Source organism: Sturnira hondurensis, unplaced genomic scaffold, assembly GCF_014824575.4.
Source record: "Sturnira hondurensis isolate 20B ecotype Veracruz unplaced genomic scaffold, ASM1482457v3 Scaffold0000396, whole genome shotgun sequence".
NCBI lineage: Eukaryota > Metazoa > Chordata > Mammalia > Chiroptera > Phyllostomidae > Sturnira > Sturnira hondurensis.
Window position 1 is genome coordinate 6209012 of NW_028073027.1, and position 22473 is coordinate 6231484.

Here is a 22473-nt window from a genome sequence, read left to right on the forward strand (position 1 = left end):
TTACTTAATATGTAATAAATTACTGTTATGTCTTATTAAACTAATATTCTCAAAGATATTATCAGTTTTAACTAGCATGGTATCAACAGACAGAATGTATATAAGCAAAAGATCTTTAGAGTTCACAATAAACTTTCAAGGTTACTGGTCGACCGAGACCAAAGAGTCTGCAAGCCACTGCTTTAGGCTGATCTCTGCAGAACAGTGGTAGGTAATGTTATCTCCCCATTACAGATGCCATACCTCTAACTCATCCAGCCAATGTACAGCACAGGCCTGACACATGGTAGGCACTCAAAAGATACTTATTGAGTGAATGATCTAATCAAGAATTTGTGCTAAGATAGTAATAGCTGTTTAATGTTTACGTGATATGAATGAACAGCCAAGTAAAACCAACTGTAGGATTTTAAACTAACCCTACAAGACTACTGAAATTTCCTGATTTATGTCATCAACAAAGTGACCAATAAAAATATTGATGCCTCCTACACCAGCACCCAGTGCTTGTCTACCTTCTAGAAGCCCTGAAGATGGGCTGAGTAANCTAAGATAGTAATAGCTGTTTAATGTTTACGTGATATGAATGAACAGCCAAGTAAAACCAACTGTAGGATTTTAAACTAACCCTACAAGACTACTGAAATTTCCTGATTTATGTCATCAACAAAGTGACCAATAGAAAATATTGATGCCTCCTACACCAGCACCCAGTGCTTGTCTACCTTCTGGAAGCCCTGAAGATGGGCTGAGTAAACCCAGGGCTTTTTATAGAAATAAAAAATATATATATATATTTATATATATATATATATATATATATATATATGAATGAATGATACAGTGCCATCTTGGAAAAGAAACTTGAGAGGTTATCTGGTCCAACTTCTCCAAAACCAAGCCACATTATCATACAAAAACCTTTGGGAAATTTACTAACAATTTCTTCTCAGTCTAGGGTAGTGTTACAGCCCTGAATCATGCTACTACCATGTTAAGAATGATCCATTAAATCAATATGACTTGAAAGGCAGTTATGCTCACAGGCCATACCTGCTCCTATAAACTATGGGGAGAATTAAGAAGCCCAACCCGTTCTCTAAAACAGAGGTTGTTACCTTAATGTTTATGGTACAGCCCAATCCTGCAAGATTTAAATATGCACAAGCCTACTTTAAAAGGTTATCACAAAGGCACTCTGCCCTGATGCTGTTCCCACAAAAGAACACCAGTCTGAGGTTCTTAACCATTAGTCTGTATGATTCACCCATAAGTTATTGACTAAATCTCAGGATCATCATTCAGGACTTTTTATAATTAATTATATATAATTCTGATAACCATTTCCCATCATCATCACCTGAAATATGTTTCATGAGAAGAGAAACTATTTCAAATTCTTATATATGGAGACATCTGCTTCAACCAAGATGGAAAAACAGGGACCAGATTTGCCCTCCCATCTAAAATAACAACAAAATGGACAAAATATATAAAACAATAGTTTTCAAGAAACTGGACATTAGGCAATGAAGGAAACTGATATAGAAATGAGAAACAAACTAGGTGAGCTTGACAATGATCTCGGTTTACAAACTGAAGAGTCTACAAGCTGCGAAAAAGGGAGGGCAGGGAACCCAGGGGGAGAAAAGCAGTCTCCCTGAGATGGAAACATGAATCTGGGAGTCTGGGGAGGCATCAGAATGATCAGGTTCACAGAGTAGATTACCAGTGGAGAGATATGTACAGAGAAAGGACACAGAAACCTGCAAGATGATCCCCCCCTCAAGTCTTCTGCTGAGTACTGATCAGTGCTTGTGTGTGAGGCAAGCACCAAAGGCTAGGTAGGGAAAGAACTACCCAAAAGGCTTAAGGGGAAAAAACCATCAGGACTCACACAGACCTGGGAAGAATACCTGGGAAGATCTGGAGTCACACCAACCACAGTGAAAAACCTCATCAGTCACAAGGAATCATAGTATTCAGATGGGTTTTGCTTCAGTAGTGGGATCAAATTAGCCCTCAACTACTCTGGTGGTTCTGCCTAACAAGGCTTTCAAAACTTGAAAGAATAAAGTTGTTTCTAAGTAACTTAACTGCTTCCCACAATAAAACTCAAGGAAAATACAAAATACCTAGTCCCAATAAGTCACCATGTCTGACATCCAAATAAAACCTAACAGGCACAAAAAAAAAGAGAGAAAGAAAATACATCTCATAATGTATTTGGAAAGACTGAACATGTTGAGCAGAGACATAAGGAAAAAAATCAAACTGAACATAATATAAAAAATACAGTATCTCAGAAGAAAAATACAGTAGGTGAAATTAACAGATCTGAAATGGCAGAAGAAAAATCAATGAACTTGAAGACACAGTAATAAAATATCCAAAATGAAAACTGGAGAGGAAAAAAACCAGGAGACACATACACCACCACCACCATTAGCTGTGAGACAATTTCAAGTGACCTAATATACATGAAACTTGGGAAGGACCAAAATTAAAAAATGTAACAATGTAATGGCCAAAAATTTTCCAAATTAGATGAAAAAATTATAAGCCTACAGATCCAAGAAGTCCAACTAACACTAAGCAAAGAAAACATCAAGAAGTTATACTATGGCCTGTCATCATCAAAATACTTAGAATAAATAATTTTTAAAAACTGAAAGGAGCCAGCAGAAAAAGATGTTACATACAGGATAAGAATGACATCTAGTTTTTTACTAAAAATAATGCAGGTGAAAAGACAGCAGAGCAACATCTTTGAAGTACTGAGGGGAAAAAAAACTAGACAATTCTATACCCAACAAAAATATCTTCCAAAATCAAATGAAATAAAGCTGAAAAAAAAAATTCATCAGCAGCAAACCTACAAATAAAAAAATGTTTTAAAAAAGTCTTAGGCAGAAAATAAAAAACCCACCATGATGGAAATATGGATTTCCATATAAAGTAATGAAGAACACCAAAAATGGTAACTATGTGGGTAAATATACATAACAGCATAAAGAACCAGGAGAAATGGGATGTATACTTTAGTAAGGTTCTTATATAATACGTGAAGTAGTATATGACTTAAAAAGAAACTGTAATAAATTAAAGTATACTGTAAACTCTAAAGTAACCACTAAAATAGGACTTAAGTCATAGCTAAAAAATCAACAATGAATTTAAACTGAACCATAAAAAATATTCACGTGATGTAACAGGGAAAGAAGGAAAGAAGGAAGGAAGGAAGGAAGGAAGGAAGGCAAAAAATAGGTAAATTAAAAACAAATAGTGCTCTGGCTGGTGTGGCTCAGTGGACTGAGCACCAGCCTGGGAACAAAAAGGTCGCTGGTTCAATTCCCAGTCAAGGCACATGCCTGGGTTGTAGGCCAGGCCCCCAGTTGGGAGAATGCAAGAGGCAACCAACTGATGCATCTCTTGCACATTGATGTTTCTCTCCCTATCTTTCTCTCTCCTTTCCCATCTCTCTAAAAATAAATAAAATCCTTTAAAAAACAGCAAGATGACTGACTGAGGCCTAACCATATCAATAACCACATTAAATGTAAAAGGTCTATACATTATTATAAGGCAAAGATTGTGGCTGTGTTTCTGCAAAGCAAGACTATAGGCAACTACATGCAACTTAAATACAAAAAGCACAAGTAGATTAAAGTAAAAGGAAGGAAGATATACCATGCAAAAGGTATTCAAAGTAAAACTGGAGTGATGTATTAAAATCAGACAAAACAGATTACAAAGCAAAGAACATTACCAAGGATAAAGCCATTTAACAAGATACAGGTGTCAATTTATGAAGATAATAATCCTAAACACATACATTTAACAGACCTTTAAAAAACACAAAGCAGAAACTGATAAAACTATCAATAGAAGGAGATAGAGAAATTCACAATTTCTCAGGTGGTCCCAATTGGTATTTACAGAATACTCTATGGAACCACAGCAAAATATAATGTTTTTCAACATGTACACAGAACATTGACCAAGAAAGACCATATTCTGGGACATGTAAAGACTTAATTCATATAAAGTATGTTCTGAATACAATCGGAATTAAATTAGAAACCAATAACAGAAATGCAAGCAGAGGAGTGGAGAAAAAACACAGACAACTGTAATTGAACAACAATAAAATAATTTAAAGGGAAAAAAAGAAATGTAAATAGAAAAGCCTTAATATTTGAAAACAAAATAGTACACTTAAAAATCTGTAAGTAAAAAAACAAAAAAGCAAACAAACAATGGGGAAAATACAAAATATTCCAAGATAAATATAAACAAAATTTGTGGTGTTGCCCTAAAACAATATTTAGTAAGTTTATGGCACTACATTCCAGTATCTGAAAAGAGAGGTCTCAAATCATTACCTCAGCTCCTACCTTAAAAAAGTGGAAAAGAGCAAAGCATACCAAGAGTAATCACTAAAAGGAAACAATAAAATTCAGAGTAGAAATCACTGCAATGAGAAACAGAAAAATTGAGAAAAAAAGTCAATGAAACCAAAAGCTGGTTCTTTGAGATCAATAAAATTGATCATTTGTAATTTCTAGTTAGACTGAAAGAGAAGAGGGTAGAGGAGAGACACAAATTACCAGTATCAGGAATAAGACAAGAGACATCACTACAGATTCTGCAGATACCAGAAGGATAATTTCAAAACGTAATAAACAACTTTACACCAATGCACCAACTTTTTTGCAGGTTTGAACTTACTACCAAATTTTAAAAAATTAATTTGAAAAAAAGAAAGAAAATAAAATCACTACAACATAAATGTCTACTGACAGATAAATGGATAAAGAAAACATGGTATGTCTACATATCAACATGCTGATATAGAACTATATGGATATGTGAATATTACTCAGCCTTAAAAAGAAGGAAATCTTGTCATTTACAACAACAAAATAAATAAATAAATAAATAAAAATTCAATTTAAAAAATTTATCTTTATTGCCAGGGGATAGCGATAAATTAATGCTGCTAAAGCCAACTTAAAAGCTGAGTAATAGGTACATGAGAGTTTATTATACTAATCTAGTTTTCAGTCTAAGTAGAAATTATGCATAAAGTTTTTTTAATCATTAAAAGTACACATCAGAAGCTTTTAAATGGAAAAAAATCTTTATTCCTAGCACATAGGCCATAAATCCTGATATATTTGCCCCTATCAATTTGATTTGGACTATCAAGACCAAAATCAACTGACTGAACCTATTATGTACCAAGCATTACTCATAAACTCATACTGCTGGGTTTTGAATTTAATTCTTCTTTACTCATTTTTTTAATCCACTGCCTAAGAATAGAGATATGCTTCCTCACTTTTGTAAAGCCCATTTTTTCACTGTAGAATACATTAGTAGATAAGTAATCATGTTTCTTATAATTTTAGAATTACCCTTACAATTCAATGTTTTCATTTAGTCCATGTACTTATAACCACTTAAAACCTTTTTCTCAAATATCTCTTGATATAACTATATTCTCATCTTCTACAATTAAAAATTGACCAAAACAAAAATACTCCGATTAGTTATCTTAAATGATAACTAATTATACATGGTGTACTGTGTATAAGAATCTATTTTCATACTTAAAAAATATATAATCTTAACCAAATTATTTCCTTATTCTTTTTACAAATGTTACTTCTCCAAAATTTAGCTTCCTTTTTAAGGTAAAAATTTAAACTACTATCAAGCATTACCAAAACTGAAATATTATAAATACCGTAAGTAAAAAGTTGCTCTAAAGCCCACCTTTTTTTTTTCTCTTTAAACATATTATACCTCATAGGAAATTACCAAGAATCCTTCTTTCACATGAACTTTTAGTAAAATCCAATGAGCCAACAATTGCAAGTTTACTTTTAAAACATATACAAATCATAAATATAGTCTAAATTTTAAAAACATACTGAAATAGAAATCCCATAAAAATTCTGATCCCAAAAAATAAAAATCTATTTAAACACATTTTAAAACATACTGCTTATTAAGATGAAAACATTTTAAATACTATCCTACCATAAATCTAATTAGACACTTGAAGAATTAATATAAAACTTCCAAAATCCATTTAACTTACACAAGTATAATTTTGGTGGTTTGCTGGAATTCCTATTTTTTAATTAAGTCAACTTCTACATCATAAGAATCAAATTTTCTTACCAGTAGCAATTTCTTCCAATTGTTGATATTAGCAGAGCTTTCAAAAGCTGGCTCTTAATAATAAAAGTAAAATAAAACTAAGCATAAAAATCCATTCAAATGAAAATTTTCTGCTAAATATTTGTTTCAGTTCTTCTTTGAACTGCTTCCAAAATAAGACATTAAAATTTAAGATTTTTTAATTCACTGATTTTTAAATGGGTTTTCAGAAGACATTTCCCTCTGCCATCTGACTACCACTGGTAGAGCTCCTATTCCTTGAATAAATCATATTGAGCGAACCACAGTGAAGTCCTAATTCCACGTGCATGCCTGAGCCTTGATGTTATCTAAATAGCAGGGAGCTTATAGGCTATTGTGCTTAACCAAACCCTTCCTTGCATTTACAGTGAACTGGATTTTTTGTAAGTGAAAACAGCAGCACAGGAAAAAGTGAAGCCATCAAAAATAAATCTCACTAAATCGAATATTAATTTTTTTAAGTTTACTTATTTTTCCCTTTATATAATTCCCAGGAACCATTTAAAGTACACCTTTAATCTAGGAAAAGATTAGTCATGTCTCATTTCCTAATAAGTTGAGTTGGCTTCAATAGGCATAGAAATCCCCAAACCTCTGACCCATCTCTGCTTCAAAACCTGACTTTCTCACTAGCTGTGCCAACAGCATTATAACAGTGTATGTGGAGGGTTTTCTTTAAAGGTATTCAATGTATGTTCCAAGAATTCCAAAATAAGTTATTTCACAAGGTAATTTAGAGAATGATCTATAACTCAAGTAAAACTGTGAGCAAACGAAATTTGAATACATGTTTATTTGTTTACTTCACTCAATATTTGCCAAATCCAGCAAGACTCAAGTAAAAAAATTAAAAGTGTATCAATTTAAAATTCACAAACCTAAAAATAAGTTAGTGAAAAAATTCTCAAATGACATTTTGTAGAGTCTGTAACAGGTACCTCCAGAGTTTTAAAAATTAAAACTGGCCCTGGCTGGTGTAGCCCAGTGGATTGAGCACAGGCCTGCGAAACAGAGGATCGCAGTTCGATTCCCAGTCAGGGCACATGCCTGGTGGGTTGCAGGCCGGTTCCCTGCAGGCCAACTCCCAGCAGGGGACGCACGAAAGGCAACCATACATTGATGTTTCTCTCCCTCTCCCCTTCCCCTCTAAAGGTAAATAAGTAAATAAATATCTTTAAAAAAAATTAAAACCGAACTGAGACTTTAGGATACTAGGTATTGTTGAAAGAGAATGAATCCTCCCAAATTCATCAGCAGTGAATGATGAATTGTTTTGTAGTGCTACATTTTTTTCTGAGAATTAAACATACCTATGTTAAATAAAAATCTGATAAATGCATCTTTTAAGGACCACTCAGAGAAAGTGTTTTCAAAGAGCCTGAAGCAAACAAACAGCACGGCCACCACTCTCAATACTATCTCCCCACCAAACTGAAGTACCCCAGCAACCACATGGCCCTCCACAAGTCAAAAGCAGTTCCTCCTTTGCAGCGGAAATAAAAAGCACCCTAGTACATATAAAATCCTTACTTTGCTCATCGAACCACTTCAATATTAATATTCGTACAAATATCTGTGTAAAAAGAATGAAAAAATCTGAATCTCCCAAATACAGTAATCAAATTGTGACAACTATGGAGGCAAAACTTACTACTTCAAGTCAGCTCCTAACAATAAGAATGACATAATATAACTTAATGAATACATGGAAATTTTACGAGGATACCAGCTAAATTTTAACAAAGCTCCACTCAATACCCATTTTATCACTTCCCATCTTGAACTTTCTCTTATAATACACGCTTTTGTTTCTGTGTTTAGGCTTAAGGAAGACCATTGTATCCAACATCCAACAGAGCAAGACTGTATTTACATTTGTAAAGTGCAGTCTTTGTATAATTATATTTTTGTATGTTACAAAACAATGTGATAGGTATAATGAAATAAGTTATAATTAGGAAAGATAACGCAATCGTCATAGAATCAATACTAAGAACATTAGAAGTTATAACTTAACAGTGTATTTGGGTAGAAGGGAGAAACTTTAGTGCTTTTTGAATGCTTTCACCACCTACATGTAATAATATTTTAAATAGTTAAAGAAATAAAGAAAGCTTAGCAAAAGTATAAGCTCCTAATTCTACAATGCATGGTCAACCTTGGGTCTGAACTTGTAAGAACTTCCAAAACATTTCATGGTGCAGTATCAGATCATTCTCCTGATTCTCTGAATCTCACTCTTAAGTTACTTTAGCCCATGAAAGTATTTATATTTAAAATATTTCTTCAATTACATTGGTATATAATACTACATTAGTTTCAGTTATATAACACAGTAATTAGACATTTCTATAACTTACAAAAAGACCACCCTGGGTAAGTAGTCATTTTGAAGACTCCTTTAACAAGTAAGTACATTTCTAATAAGCTACAGCTAGCTGTTTATATCTCTTTTTATATCCCCTCCACATTTTGGCTCCACTGAGAAGTAGTAGCCACAGCAATAAGTATAGTAGCAGCAAATTTGAAATTACTTTATAAAACTAATTTACCTATTAGCATTAAGTGAGCATATATGCCATATTCATTACAATATTAAGAACAGGAGACATGCAACTTTGCCCCAAAATACATAATGCAAAACAAATGTAAAAAGCACAGAACTCAAAAGCCAGCTTTAACTTGACCTTAAATAACTCAATATGAGCAATTTTCAACTTCCTTCGACTGTCTTGGTTTCAACTTCAGTAAAATTAGGCAGTTGTAATAATTCACATGATGCAGTCCAACCAAGGTAGTTTTTGACCTACGAAAATTGCCTGGGCCTATAGCCTGCTGTTGCACTCTTCCACCAGTAGGTGACACTCCAACATTGGTAAGGAAGGAGGCTGGCAGCTCACAAGTCTTCACAGAGCAACTGCTAATCAACAGTGATTAAGGGTAAGAAGTTACATAGACATTTTTTTTTTCAGTACCACTGGAGATACTAATATGGAAAAGCAGTTGTTTCCTATAGAATAGAGCCTCTGTTTCATGTGTCTCAACAGAAATATAAGACATGTAATAAACACAAAGCAAATGATAATGGGGAGGGGGAAGAAGGCAGGTACTTTATTATTCCCTTTATACTATAGATTATTCCCAAATTCACAACTGTCTGAAACTAGAATTTAGGAATCTTAACAATATTGTGGAACAGGGGAGAACAGTAACAATTAAGAAGCACAGGAACCTGTAAGAAAATAAGGCAAGTTAAAATATAAAATTACATAGTAAAGCATCACTTGCCGATAGCTGGCAAAAAAAAAAAAAAAAAAAGACAAGGAACACCCATACACGTTGCTGTTAATAGTGTACTGCCTTTTCAGAAAACCACCTGTAATAAATTAAAATTGAAGCCCTCCTCCCCACATACTTTGATCCAACAATCCCAATTAAAAGTCTGTGTTCCTTGTACCTATATGTTACCATTAACCACTTCTTCAAATTATCTGCACTGTTAGATTTATGAAAAAATAAAAGTTTTGTGCTTTTTTCTTTGGGGGGGCACGAGTAGGTACTCACAAGCAAAATAACCTAGTTTAAACACATAAGAGCACTTCCAAAACAAGCACAAAAGAAATTGTGTGGCATGGAGCTGCCCAAGCAACAAGAGACAAATCAAGAATTTGAGTAACTGCTTGTTTAAACAAACCAAACTGATAAGTGAGCCTAACTCCCCAAACTAAAAGCTACACTTTTAAGTTCAAAGGTAAGATGAGGGTTTTTCTGTTATGTAATATATAAATCAATGTTTATTCTATTCTAATACAAATTTAGTGACTATTTCCTCTAAACTGTAGTGCTATTCATCCAAATCCCTAGTGAGTTGACATTTCAATTAACGATTTAAAAGATGGCCTTTGAAATTTAAACATTCATTAATTCTAAGATTCATACTTTCCACATTTTAGCACAGCTAAAAAAGCAGGATGCAGCTTAGATGAAACCATTGTTGCCATTGGCAGGTCACTGCATGCACATGACCGAACCTGGTCTCAACTGTTCATAGCATGGCCTACTTCAGTTGAGGGAAGTGCAATCTTGGTGGTTCAGCGCTGAGTTCAAACTGTTGATTAAACTATTTAAAAAGATTACACTGCGGTTGTCCAATGAAACAAAACTAATGTATAAACAGATTAAGTAACAGAATAGAGCAGCAGAGTAGAGAAAGGCCAAGATGAAAAGGGGGGGAGGGGATAGGAAACTAAAGAAAAAAACAAACTGAAGAAAACTTTCAGAATTATAATTCTAAGCCTTCAGTATGTTAAGGAATTACACATAATTCCCAGAAATGTTCATTTTTATCAACAGCAAACCCCAAAATATTTTTTTTTCATTACTGAGCATAGTTCACTTCAGGATTATTATATATATGCAAGAAAGAAAAATCAGTTTTATTTGTTATCTATACTAGAATGTTTTACATTTCATTCTTCCAGACCTCATGATGTCCCAAACACAAAGCAGCACAAAATCACTAGAAAGCCAATCATACAAAAAACACAATCCTAACAAACTTACAAAAGTATAACTGATGGCCACTTATCAATTTTTTAAAATAATGTAAATTAATCTTTTTCCACTTTACTTTTTCTCAATTTGAAACCCACCCATGTTGACCCAGCACAGGAAAAAAGTACAAAGCCCTCACATCTGCATTTAACAAATACTGCAAAAACACAGCATTTTAAGTCACTGCTGAAGAGGATAATGGCCTTGCTCATGGTACAGCCATTATAGAAATCTGAACTTTCTCATTTTCTGTGGTCATTCTGTAATTCATCATTAAGGTTTTTTTTTAAATCAATGAATCTGGATACTGTGCCAACCATAATAATAGTAACCAACATTCATACTGAAATGTTTAGTTTACAAAACACTTGGGCATTATCTACTTAAGAGTTTCAAATCGATATTGTCTTTTAAAAACAGGGGAAAAAATAATCTTCACTTAACCAAGAATAGCATTTTCACATTCCGTAAAAGTCAAGCATGGAGTGACTTACATCAAAAAGCGTTACCAACAAATTAATGACATGCAAACAGCACCACCATCTTACAAGGGTCTACTTTCCAAAAGTTCATTTGAAAGACAGGCGTACTTGAAATACATTATTTTCTAAAGAAAACACTAACCAGGCTCTCAAGATGGCCCACAAATGACCTTTTTACTCCTACAATTAAGTTAAATTATACTTCATGTTATGCTAACCTGGGTTGTGAGACAGGTGGCCAAGTTACCAAGCTTCCACTTCCTCTGTCCACTTCTTTATTATTAATATTCTCCAAGCCTCTACTTCCTGTGCCCACTTAAATACTAATTTTGTTCAGGTTTCTCTATGTAACATCACCATGACCCGAGGATGGCACTCTTGGCTGACTTGGGGTGGCAGCTTCCAATCATTTCTTTCAGCATAGATCTGACTAGCTTCAGACCTACAGATTAAAGGTTTGCATACAACTAGAATTCAATAGGTTCATTTTACCTTTCTTGTTAAAAACCTGCCCCACCATGAACTACCACCAATTCCTTCTACCTAATGAATACAATTTGCCTAAAAACCCATGCCAGGAATTTGGAAGTCATCCTATACTCCTTCCTATTGAACACCTTCTGTTGCACAGTATGTCCAACTGGACACTGAGTCTTACCATTTCTACCTCTCTCAAATCCATCCCTCTCCATGCTGTAATCTCCATCGGCATTGCCTCAACTCAGACTCTGATCCCCTATCTAATATCCCTCATTCAAATCAATGAACAAACCAGATATGACCATTTCTCTCTCTGTTTAAAATAGTTTTAATAATCAATAGTTTCCCATTGTCTACAGCTGCATCGCCCAACTGCTAAGTAAGAGTCCTTCCAAAATAAAATTTTGAAAAAGGCATCCCCAGCTCCTATAAATTGAAGAAAAATACTGGATTAAACCAAGTTATGAAGTCCTCTCACTTGCAAGACTTTAAAAAGTCAAGCCTTACAATGCGGCAGTCCCAACCCCAACCTTTTTCGCACCAGGGACCTGTTTCCAGGAAGCAGGGCGTGTGGTGTGTGAGGAGGAGGGCGTGGGGGGGGCATGCAGGGCAGGCACAGGAGGCAGAGCTCAGAGCTCAGGTGACCTTTGCTCCATCACCCAGTGTGGATGGGAAAGGGGAGCAACAGGAGACAGGAGGCCATGGTTAGGTGAGCTTCGCTTGCCTCTGGGTTCCTAACAGGCCAGGGATTGGGGACTCCTGTTACAATACACAGTACTACGTATTTTCCTACCAAGGGGAATTGGGGTAGAAGTGAGGCCCAAGTGGGGCTCCAAGGACAAAGTTGCAACAAACTGGAAGACACGTAAAATCCTTCAGACTTTGGCCCTGCCTGGGTATCAACACCATCTACCATTCATCAGTGGTTATCATTCACCTCTCACAAACCTTACATCCTATCTATAATATGTAACTCCCCAAAGAGCATCCTGTTTCTTGACTCCATCCCCTCTACCAAGGATGCCCTTTCCTAACTCAGTCTTGCTGAAGGGCTCCTACCCATCCTTCCAGACCCTGGTGAAGAATCCTCTCTACTAAACTTTGAATGTCCCTTATACTTCCAGCAGAGGAGTTTTCCCACATTTGTCCCTTCTCCATATGTGGCAGAGTACTCGTCCCACAATATTGGACATACAGACTAAAAGTTGTAAAGGTTGGAAACCAGGCCAGCATTCAAGCAATGTAGCTGAATGAATGAGACCGGGCAAGACAGGCAGTAAAACCCTTCCTTTCTCTGAGCAAAATTTCACAACAAAGTACATTTGTCTTTGGCATGCCCCCACATCTCATCCCTATGCCCTGCTCCTGGCTGTCCCAATACCCTCTTCCCAGGGCCCTTGGTGACCTCATGCAACCCTACACAATGACCACCACAGCACTAGCACTAGGTTCATCACTATCAACTACTTCCTCTCCCTATCAAGCATCATTCTGTTCAGAAGTTAAAACACAAATGAGTTACAATTTCTTAAGGCTGAGATATCTAAGATAAACATCTAACGAAACACAGCATAGCATGGAGGAGATGTGGGGAGTGAGTACTGCAGTTTTCCACCCTTTCACCTCGTCTGCCCCTGCACAGCAGCAGCAGTGAGCACTCCAGGCACAACCAGGTGGAACTGGTGCTACGGCGATGCTACAGGTCACCTGTTCTTCTTGAACTGAAAAGCTTTTTGTTGTAGATACCATTTATAGTCAGTCTTTCATTATTAAAGTCTCACCAATATGTTCACCAATGAACTTAAAACAGTGCCTTGCTGGGAATGCAGATTGGTACAGCCACTGTAGAAAAGCAATATGGAGATAACTCAGAAAATTAAAAATGGATCTGCCTTTCAACCCAGCTATCCCACTTCTGGGAATTTATCCAAAGGAACCCAAAACACTAATTCAAAAGAACATGACACCCCTATGTTCGTTACAGCATTATTTACAATCGTCAAGAAGATATGGAAGCAGCCCAAGTATTTATCAGTAGATAAGTGGATAAAACAGTTATGGGACATTTAAACAGTGGAATACTACTCAGCCATAAAAAAGAAAACTTTCCCTTTGCAACAATATGGATGAACCCAAAGAACATTGTGCTAAGTGAAATAGGCCAGTCAGGAAAGACAAATACCATACTATTTCACTCATATGTGGAATCTAATGAACTAACAAGGAAAATGGGGACAGACTCATACATGGTGGGCAAGATAATAGCCTGGGGCGGGGCAGGGAGATTAGGAAATGGAGGGATTGTGCAAACAGAAAAAAGGACTCATGGACATGGGCAACAGTGTGGTGATTGGGGGGGGGAGAGGAGGTAAAAAGGGGCTAAATGATAATGGAAAAATATAAAAAAGATTTAACAATGATAAATGAAAATACAATAAAGATTAAATACAATAAAGATTAAGTAAATACAATAAAGATTAAGTAAATACAATAAAGATTAAGTAAATACAATAAAGATTTATTAAATAAATAAATAATCTTTTATTTATTAATAAAAGATTAAATGCTGGAGATTACATAGATGAATTTCTAACCTCAAGGAGCTAATGGATGAGTCAGGCAAGTAAGCAAGTATGTATCAAGCAAAATGGTTGTGTGCTGCAATAACTCAGGTATCGTGGCAGCAGGGGAAGGAAAAGGGGAGGGAGAGGTAGGGAGAGGACAGAAAAGACTTCAGATAACTATCCCCTGATCTAAGACCTAAAGGGTGTGAAGTTCATCAAACAAAGCAGCAGTCAGAAAAGGGTAAATACCTGGCCTGCACTCAATCCACTGAGCACCGGTTCGAGTCCCAGTCAGGGCACATACCGGGGTTGTGGGCCAACTCCCCAATAGGGGATGCATGAGAGGCAACCACACACTGATGTTTCTACAAATTACTTAAACTGTCTTGGCCTCTGGGAAAATCTGGGAACAGAGCTAATGGGGGGGGGGGGCAGAATCAGATTATGAGGGCCTTATTTGATATGATAAATAAATAAATTAACTTGTACTCAATGAAGATTCAGAACTTTTTCCAACTGAAAGAGATCCAAGGCCAGGCTAAGGGGCCACATTCCAAAGAATGCAAAGTAAGTGATGTTCTCTGGACTAGTGCAATGCAGCAGTATGGTTTCAAGGATGGGAGGACTTATTCATCAGCCACGTATATCCAGCGTCTTAGCCCTGTGCTTGGCATATACAGGAACTACAAAAGTATTTAAGTTAGAGGTGCCAACACAATCCCAAAAGACCCTAGCCAAACATCCTTCCTTACTACCTATAAAATCACAACTCTTATGCATTGCAATAATTGGCAATTGCCACCAGTTTTAACGGAACGTAAAGGCCATTCACAATAGGCTGCACCAGGGAGACAAGAAAGGACTGAGGGAAAAGAACACATTAAGATGCTTTTGAACTAACTAAATGAAGCAGTTTATTCTATTCTTTTGCTTACCAAAAACTGAACAAAAAAAAAACACATGGGTTAGCTCAAAATTATTCATCAACTGACTCTAAGGCTGTGGTAATAACTATAAAAAGCATATTTTCATGTCAAAAAGAACCACAAAACAAAATTTTAACTAAGAATTTTATAGGTTGTTCTAGTCTTTCAAATAATTAACTGCCCCAGACAAAAGTAGGCTACTTACCTGTAGTACTTTACATTCTATTTAGTAAACGAAATTATATTTTTATATTTGGCATGTAAATAAGGATTCTACCTCTTAACGCTTGGGAAAATAAGCAAAATGAATTTTTAAAGAGAAACTTTATGAAATCATAGACAAAAATTAATTATAAACGAACTTAAAAAACTGATGGTTTAAAAAGCTAAAGCATAATCTAAGGATGAATTTAAAATATTTGTTCTATGAAAAACCAGTAACACGCATTTAAAGAAATCAATCCAAAGGCCACAGAAGTAAAATAAAACTTCAAGTCTTTTAAAAAAAAGATGTAGACATTTCACTAATCAGTATTTTAAAATAAAAATAAGGCTCATAAAATGCTATTGAATACAAAGAATTAAACATGATTTTTAATTTTATAATGTGGCCAGGGAGAGAGACAATGGGTAATGGTAACACAGAGGACCAGTGAGGAAGGGAGCAAGCAGATTGCTGCACACAACCCAAAGACACCCAAGAAAGACAAAAATACAAATAAAACATATACTACAAATACATAAAATTAACAGCTTGAGTTTTTTAGGATGTTGTTACCAAAGATGCAAAGTCATGGTATTTTTGCTATGGAAAGACTGAATATAACACCGTGTCATTATTGTCTGCTGTTCCACTAAAAAAATAATAATAATAATCCTCTATAATGTGCCCCCTCGTTCTTTCCTTCTCTCTCTCTCTCTCTCACACACAAACCTGTTTTAACTATGTTAAATATTACTAACAAATAAATAGTAAATGACCTTTTACCAAGCCATCTTATCCTCACCATACTCAGGTAAGTTTTATTACCTCCATTCAGCACATGGGAAAAACTAAAAACTGTTAAGTAACTTGACCCAAACTGCAAAGCTAGTTAAGTGATGAGGCTGAAATTCAAAATGACTTGCCAATGGCTCTGCCGCCTACATTTTAACCAACACACTGTGCCCTCTCCCAGGGCATCTTCAGCTGTCATAATGTCTTTTTAGACTGGTGCTTTCTTTCTGTGCTATCTCAAGAACATTTAGATTCAGACACTTTAAATTCCAGGGAAAACATTAACTTCTATAGTTCTTTTAACATAATGCAGATTTTGCTAGCGGTAAGGAAGACAGCTCTTAAAAAACACTGAAGGTAGGCCCTGGCTGGCATAGCTCAGTGGATTGAGCGTGGGCCTGCGAACCACACGATCGCGGTTCAATTCCCAGTCAGGGCACATGCCTGGGTTGCAGGTCAGTTCCCAGCATAGGACTCACGAGAGGCAGCCACACATTGATATTTCTCTCCTTTCCTCTAAAGATAAATAAATAAAAATTCAAAAAAAACCCACTGAAGGTAGCTGAGTTATCAACCCAGAATTAGACAAAGTACCAATATTCCCAATTTTATTAATTAGCCTTTTAATTATGCTAGGGCTAGGTTTTTTGTGTGGTATGACTCTGGGAAAATAGCAGATTTTCATAAATACCTAATTTCTTTCTCCCTTATTCACAGTGTGGAGTTAAATCATATATGCATTTCATTATACCCATTCAACTCTCTGTGCTGCAGGAAAAAAGAAAAGCAAGAGAGAAGAATACTTTGAATAATGGTGGCAGGAGGTCTGCCTCTCACCCTTGCACCAAAGTAAGCGGGCCGTGGAGACTATAAACGTGCTGCCCCTCAGCCAACATGAAGACCCAGTCGCCTGTCAGACGCAGTTTCGCACGGCTGGTCATCATCCAGCTCACTGAAAAAGCAGCCTGTTCTCAAAGCTGGAGGAGAACCAGGCTGTCAGAACTGAAAAACAATGTCTCAGTTAACCATTTTTCAAACTGGTACCTTCCTAAAGGACTTTTTCAAAGATATTTTGACAAGATTTTTACCTTAAATGAGAATTTAGGCCCAAAGCCCCCACATAAAAGGTGATTTGACTTTACTCAGCTCATTAGATCAGAAAGAATTAGGAATCAAATCACTTGCCATTTATATCAAAGTTAGTAACATATTTTTCAACCTATTCACAAAACAGAAAAAATAAAACAGGGATACATGTGTGGGAGCTAGTCCATAGCTTACTTTAAAACAAACTAAAAATGTAATAGAAGTCTGTCAAGTAATCAAAAGCAACCCTTAAAAGTTGGTTCTCAGTAGGAAAAAATAACACACACACACAATGAGTTTTGAGACATGCCATTACTAGAGCACAAAATAAAGGCGAGGGTGAAAATAATACCCAACTAAGATAAAGCTTCTAATCCCAGGTACTTTAGTAGCATCACCTGCCTGTCCACATATCAGTTTCCCTTTCTGTAAAAAGAAGGGACTAGTCTATGATCTATCTATGACCATTCAGCATTATTATTTTCCAATCTCATACCTCTTCATTTCAATGCCCAACTCGCAAATTCCTTTGTGGAAAAAAATAAGAAAAACTAAATAAAAAGTCAACTAGCTTGCTATCATTGAGGTAGAACTGTCCTTCATATAAAGTAACAGTGATAAATATTTCTATTCAAAATTTCTGAGAAAGATTCTACAGACATCAGCACATTCTACATCACGTAGTCAAGAAATTGTACTTTAGACAGTTAACGTACTTTCCCCAGAAATTTAATTCCTTACCTACTAGTATCTGAATGTCAACAGATCATTTAAAAGCAAGATCCATAGGGAATAAGCGCAAGCGTCAACAAAAGAAATTTTGATTAAGAGATTAATCATAACCCAATTCATCACATCTCACACACATAAAAAGACTTCGAACACAGGGTACTTCTTCCTGCATTCTCAGTTCACACTAGTATTAGTGGCCTTTGGTGACAGAACGATGCAAGAGATGCATTTTCACCTATACCTTGAAAGGAACATGCTTCAGAGGAGCGGTTTCCACAGGTCAAATACAGCCTCTTTAGTACTCATAAGTACTTTTTTAAAATTTGGCAGTCTTAAAAGTTTGCTATTTGAGTTAATGTTTCACCATCTCATTTGAAGCAAAGGCCCCAATATGAGCCTTTGGGTCAAAGATGTCACTAGCTCTGGTGTTGGGACAGTTCTTTCTGGAGACGTGTTCTATGGAAACTTCACCAATCCCCACCCTCACCTTTCCTCCTTCTCAGACAGTTGATTACCTGAACAGCTCTCCCTTTCCTTCATTCCATGTTTTCCCTTCTTACTGATTACTATAAAATCATTTTTAACTCCCTATTATAACAGGGATCAAGTTTTCCAATTACCATTTTACAGGACATTTCACATGACATCTATTTTTACTCTTACCAACACAAATGTTTTAATGCATAACTTGTATAATTACTAATTATCATTAACTTCAGGACATTCTATCTTATAAATACCACATGTTTTTCTCTGCATTAAATATGCCCAGGACCTATTACTTTTTTACCTAAGCCTCAAAATATATGACCTAATTCTGATCCTTTCTTATTTCTTTACTCTCAAAATATGAAGATCAACAAAATTCAAGGAAGACTCTGTAACAATTATTTCCTTGGTTTTTGCATGTTTTCTGGACTAGCCATGCAAATTAATCAGGACACAGTTTTGATAACCACAGATTTATTCTCTCCATGGGCCAGTCAGTGTCATTTCACACAGACAAACTATGTTCTGAAACCAAAGACTAAATCCTGTCAGCTCTCTCTTGGATCCAGATTTAACAAGAAGCTCTATGGCCAATTCAGAATACATTCCGCTGCAGGGACAAACATTCTGATGACGTCTCAGGTAGATGTCAGACACTACCTATCTTCTTTTAGCTTACCACTGTCAATTGTTTTAAGAGTTTTAAAGAATGTTGTCTTTAAGAAGTGATAAGCTGCCAAAATTTTAGAAATCACAATCACCTGCTGTCATGTTCAGCTCAAGTTTTTATTTCCACCATTACTCAGACTATTGGGAAAAAATACAGAATAAAGACAAAGTCTCACAGGATGGCCTATATCATTGATCATAGCCCACCTCCCAGGACTACTACTAATCTTAGGAATAAAGTATACTGACATTTAAAACCTTTTATTCCCAGTGGTTACAAAACCACCACACTATACAAGCACAAGCACAGCCCGATTCAGTAAACGGAATGGAAGAGTGAAACTACTTATTATATGACAGGAAGAGTGTTACTTTCTTTACATTTGTCCTCAGCTAATCCTCAGAACTCTGATATTCTTTGTTAACTGAAAAAAGGGAAGAAAAACAGAGAAGTTAAGCAACTTACAGTATAAGGGACTTTAAAGAAGGCCAGAATCCTAGCTCTGTTACTGCAGCGATTTTCAACTGGCGTGCTGCAAGAGGCATACTGGTGTGCCACAAGAATTTTTAAAACATGCAATACCAGACTATTTAGTCCAGGGCACCGACCTCTCTTCCCTTAGATTGTCAAATTTAAAAAATGGACACAACCAACACAACAGCGGTCCAGTGCAAATAAATCCAAGTTATACTTGTTGTTTGTGTCACATTGGCAAAAAATGGTTTTTGGCATGCTGCAGAATTTCAGTGATTAGTGTGTGTACCATTTACTTACTATATGTGACCAGAGATGTCTATTTTTAGGTTTACCAGATTAACTGTGTGTGACTCTGGACAACTTAAAATCTCTGCACCTCAGTTCCCTCGTCTGTAAAATAGGGTTTAAGTGAGACACTTTAGGTCAAGTCTTTAATTCAAAGCCTAGTATACAGTAGTAAGCTTGCTCAATAACTATTAGCACTGGTCAAAATCAAACAACTATTTAAGAAAGTCAGAAATCAAACTCAGGTCTGATTTCCAAGTCCATGCTTTTTCTACTACAATATGCTGCAATTACCAACACACTTATTATCCACAAAAGAATCCATTCTGGAAACATGACACAGATGGGAAACTGATGTTACTTAAATCAGGTAACTATTAAGAACTAACTAAATCAACAAGGTATTTTAACTCTAATATCTAACAAGCAATACCAATTAGAAAACTCATCAGAAGACACTGTTTGGCATTCAAGCTTATACAACTTTGCTCTACTATAAGATTATTTTTATGTAGAAATGTACACTACTATTTATCTCAAACCAATTGTACCTTAAAATTTTAATTACCCAGAGGCTCCCCAAATAAAGCTTCCTGGTTGGCCTGGGCAAAGAAATCAGCCCTCCTAATACACAGTCTAAACGCTGCTTCAAATTTGAAGACTGTCAATTTTATTTTCAAAGTAAACTTAATATTGTTATTTATGTATAACTGTACTACTTATAAACTGAGACAACCAAATAGTGTCATCACTTTTCCTACCCAATTCCTTGACCCAAAACAAACTTACTCTCACTTAAAGATACAGCGCGGATACTGCTAAACCAAGGACAGTAGCAAAAGCAAATTTCCCTAACAACTACTAGGCTCAGTATTTCAAGCAACTTCCAGGAACTAATTTGCTTTTAAAAGGGGTTGCTAAACCAGAATGGGATGCCCACAAAACATTTATTTTAGCAACTGTAGCCTACTCAGCAAGGCAACAAGCCTCCTGAGAAAAGAATGCACTTACACTCCAGTGAAACAAAATTAGCACATGTGCCTCAGTAAAAAGACTGAGTTCTAACCAAAAGTAGAACATTTTAACTACGTAATTATCTTTCCAAAGACAGTCAAATCAGAACACCTTCATTTTAGCAACAAAATTTTTATAAGATAGTGTTCATTCTGCAGTAATCTTTAACGTTCCTGGATCTTAAAATTCTAACTTCTGACTCACAGATATAAAATAGTTATTATATACACAAATGTTCTACTCGTTTAGCTCATAATCATGTAGGAAACACTGGTTTCTGTTTCTAGGTTTACAACTCCATACCCATTCATTTTTGTGCTAATATAACCACTAAATATAGCTCCAAGACACTGATGATTAAAAGGAGTTAATTATGTGAGTGATTCATACCTCCTATGTCCAGACACCAAGATCCAAAGATGTTGCTGTCAGATCTATGGAAAGAGGAAACGATAAACACCTGTCACAAAAGCTTTACAAACTGGGAAGCCACTGCCAAGTCCCATCCGATTGACTGGTCACCCCTGCCCAAAAGAAAAGACATCGAGAACCGAACTTTGTGAAGGGAATAAAGGCCGTAAACAGAGTAGCCACCTTCGTATTGGGGGAAAGGGCCCTGGTTTTCTAATCCTCACTCTGAGAGTCAAAGCGAGAGGCCTTAGGCAGGCAAAGTCATTTTTCCTCTCTGGGCCTCACTTAGTTTATCTGTAAAAGGCGGTGATTGCCAAGGAGCTCTTCCACTCCGCGGCTGAGGGCGTTAAAGATTCCTTCCGTCCGCACCCGCAGAAACCCGCCGAGCGCCCTGCCAATACCCCCACCTCCGACCACACGATCTCCCGGACTTTCTAAAAGGGCTGGGGCGCCGTCCCACTCCCAAGCCCCAACACACAGTCGCCCTCCCGCCCCGCAGCGTGTACAAACCAGGCCTTCACGCCAACAACGCGGATCCGTCCTTCCCACCTCACCTGTCCCACACATTCCGCGGTCTTAGAGATCCCCTCCCGACTGGACACCCACCTTCGCGGTAAAGTGATGCCCAATTCCAAGCGGTAGAGGCCGCCCGCAGCGCGCCCGCTACCCACCGCCCCGACAATGCCATTCACCTCCTCCAACCTTCCCCATCACCACCACCCACCCGCTCCACGCGCCGCTCGCCCTACCCTCCACCGCTCAGAGAAGGCCCAGGCCACTCACCCGCCGCCGCCACGCCGTCTCCTTGGTGGCCTCCTGGCCCGAGCAGCCCAGGGGCCACCGGGGGCCGGGGTCGTGGGCCGCTGCCGCCGCCGCCGCCGCCTGGCCTCAGCCCAGCCCCATCGCCCGCGGCCGGCGCCGGCGGCCGCGGGTCGCTCGGGCTCGAGGCGCCGCCGCCGCCGCCGCGCACTGCGGCTCTGGGTGAGGGAAGACAGGCGCCGAGAGAGGCCCGGGGCGAGCCGGGCTCAGGGGCGTCCGCGCTCTTCTCCGCGCACCAGCGGCGGCGTGCAGCCGAGACAGGCGAGAACAAGGG

At 37.1% G+C, this 22473-nt stretch overlaps 1 protein-coding gene across 4 annotated transcripts in view; it reads right to left on the minus strand.

The window, feature by feature from the left end:
- ATP13A3 (ATPase 13A3) overlaps positions 1–22249 on the minus strand; it is an 87614-nt gene extending 65365 nt beyond the window's left edge. For 3 of the 4 annotated variants that reach the window (XM_037040125.1, XM_037040145.1, XM_037040154.1), the window contains exons 1-3: positions 22164–22196; positions 22105–22107; positions 21360–21403 (exon numbers count right to left, since the gene is read on the minus strand). The gene's annotated coding sequence lies outside the window, so the exon portion shown is untranslated. Of the gene's footprint in view, positions 1–21359; positions 21404–22104; positions 22108–22163 lie in introns of all 4 variants that reach the window. The other variant, XM_037040136.1, reaches the window with a different exon arrangement.
- Between the last annotated feature and the right edge of the window lie 224 nt (positions 22250–22473).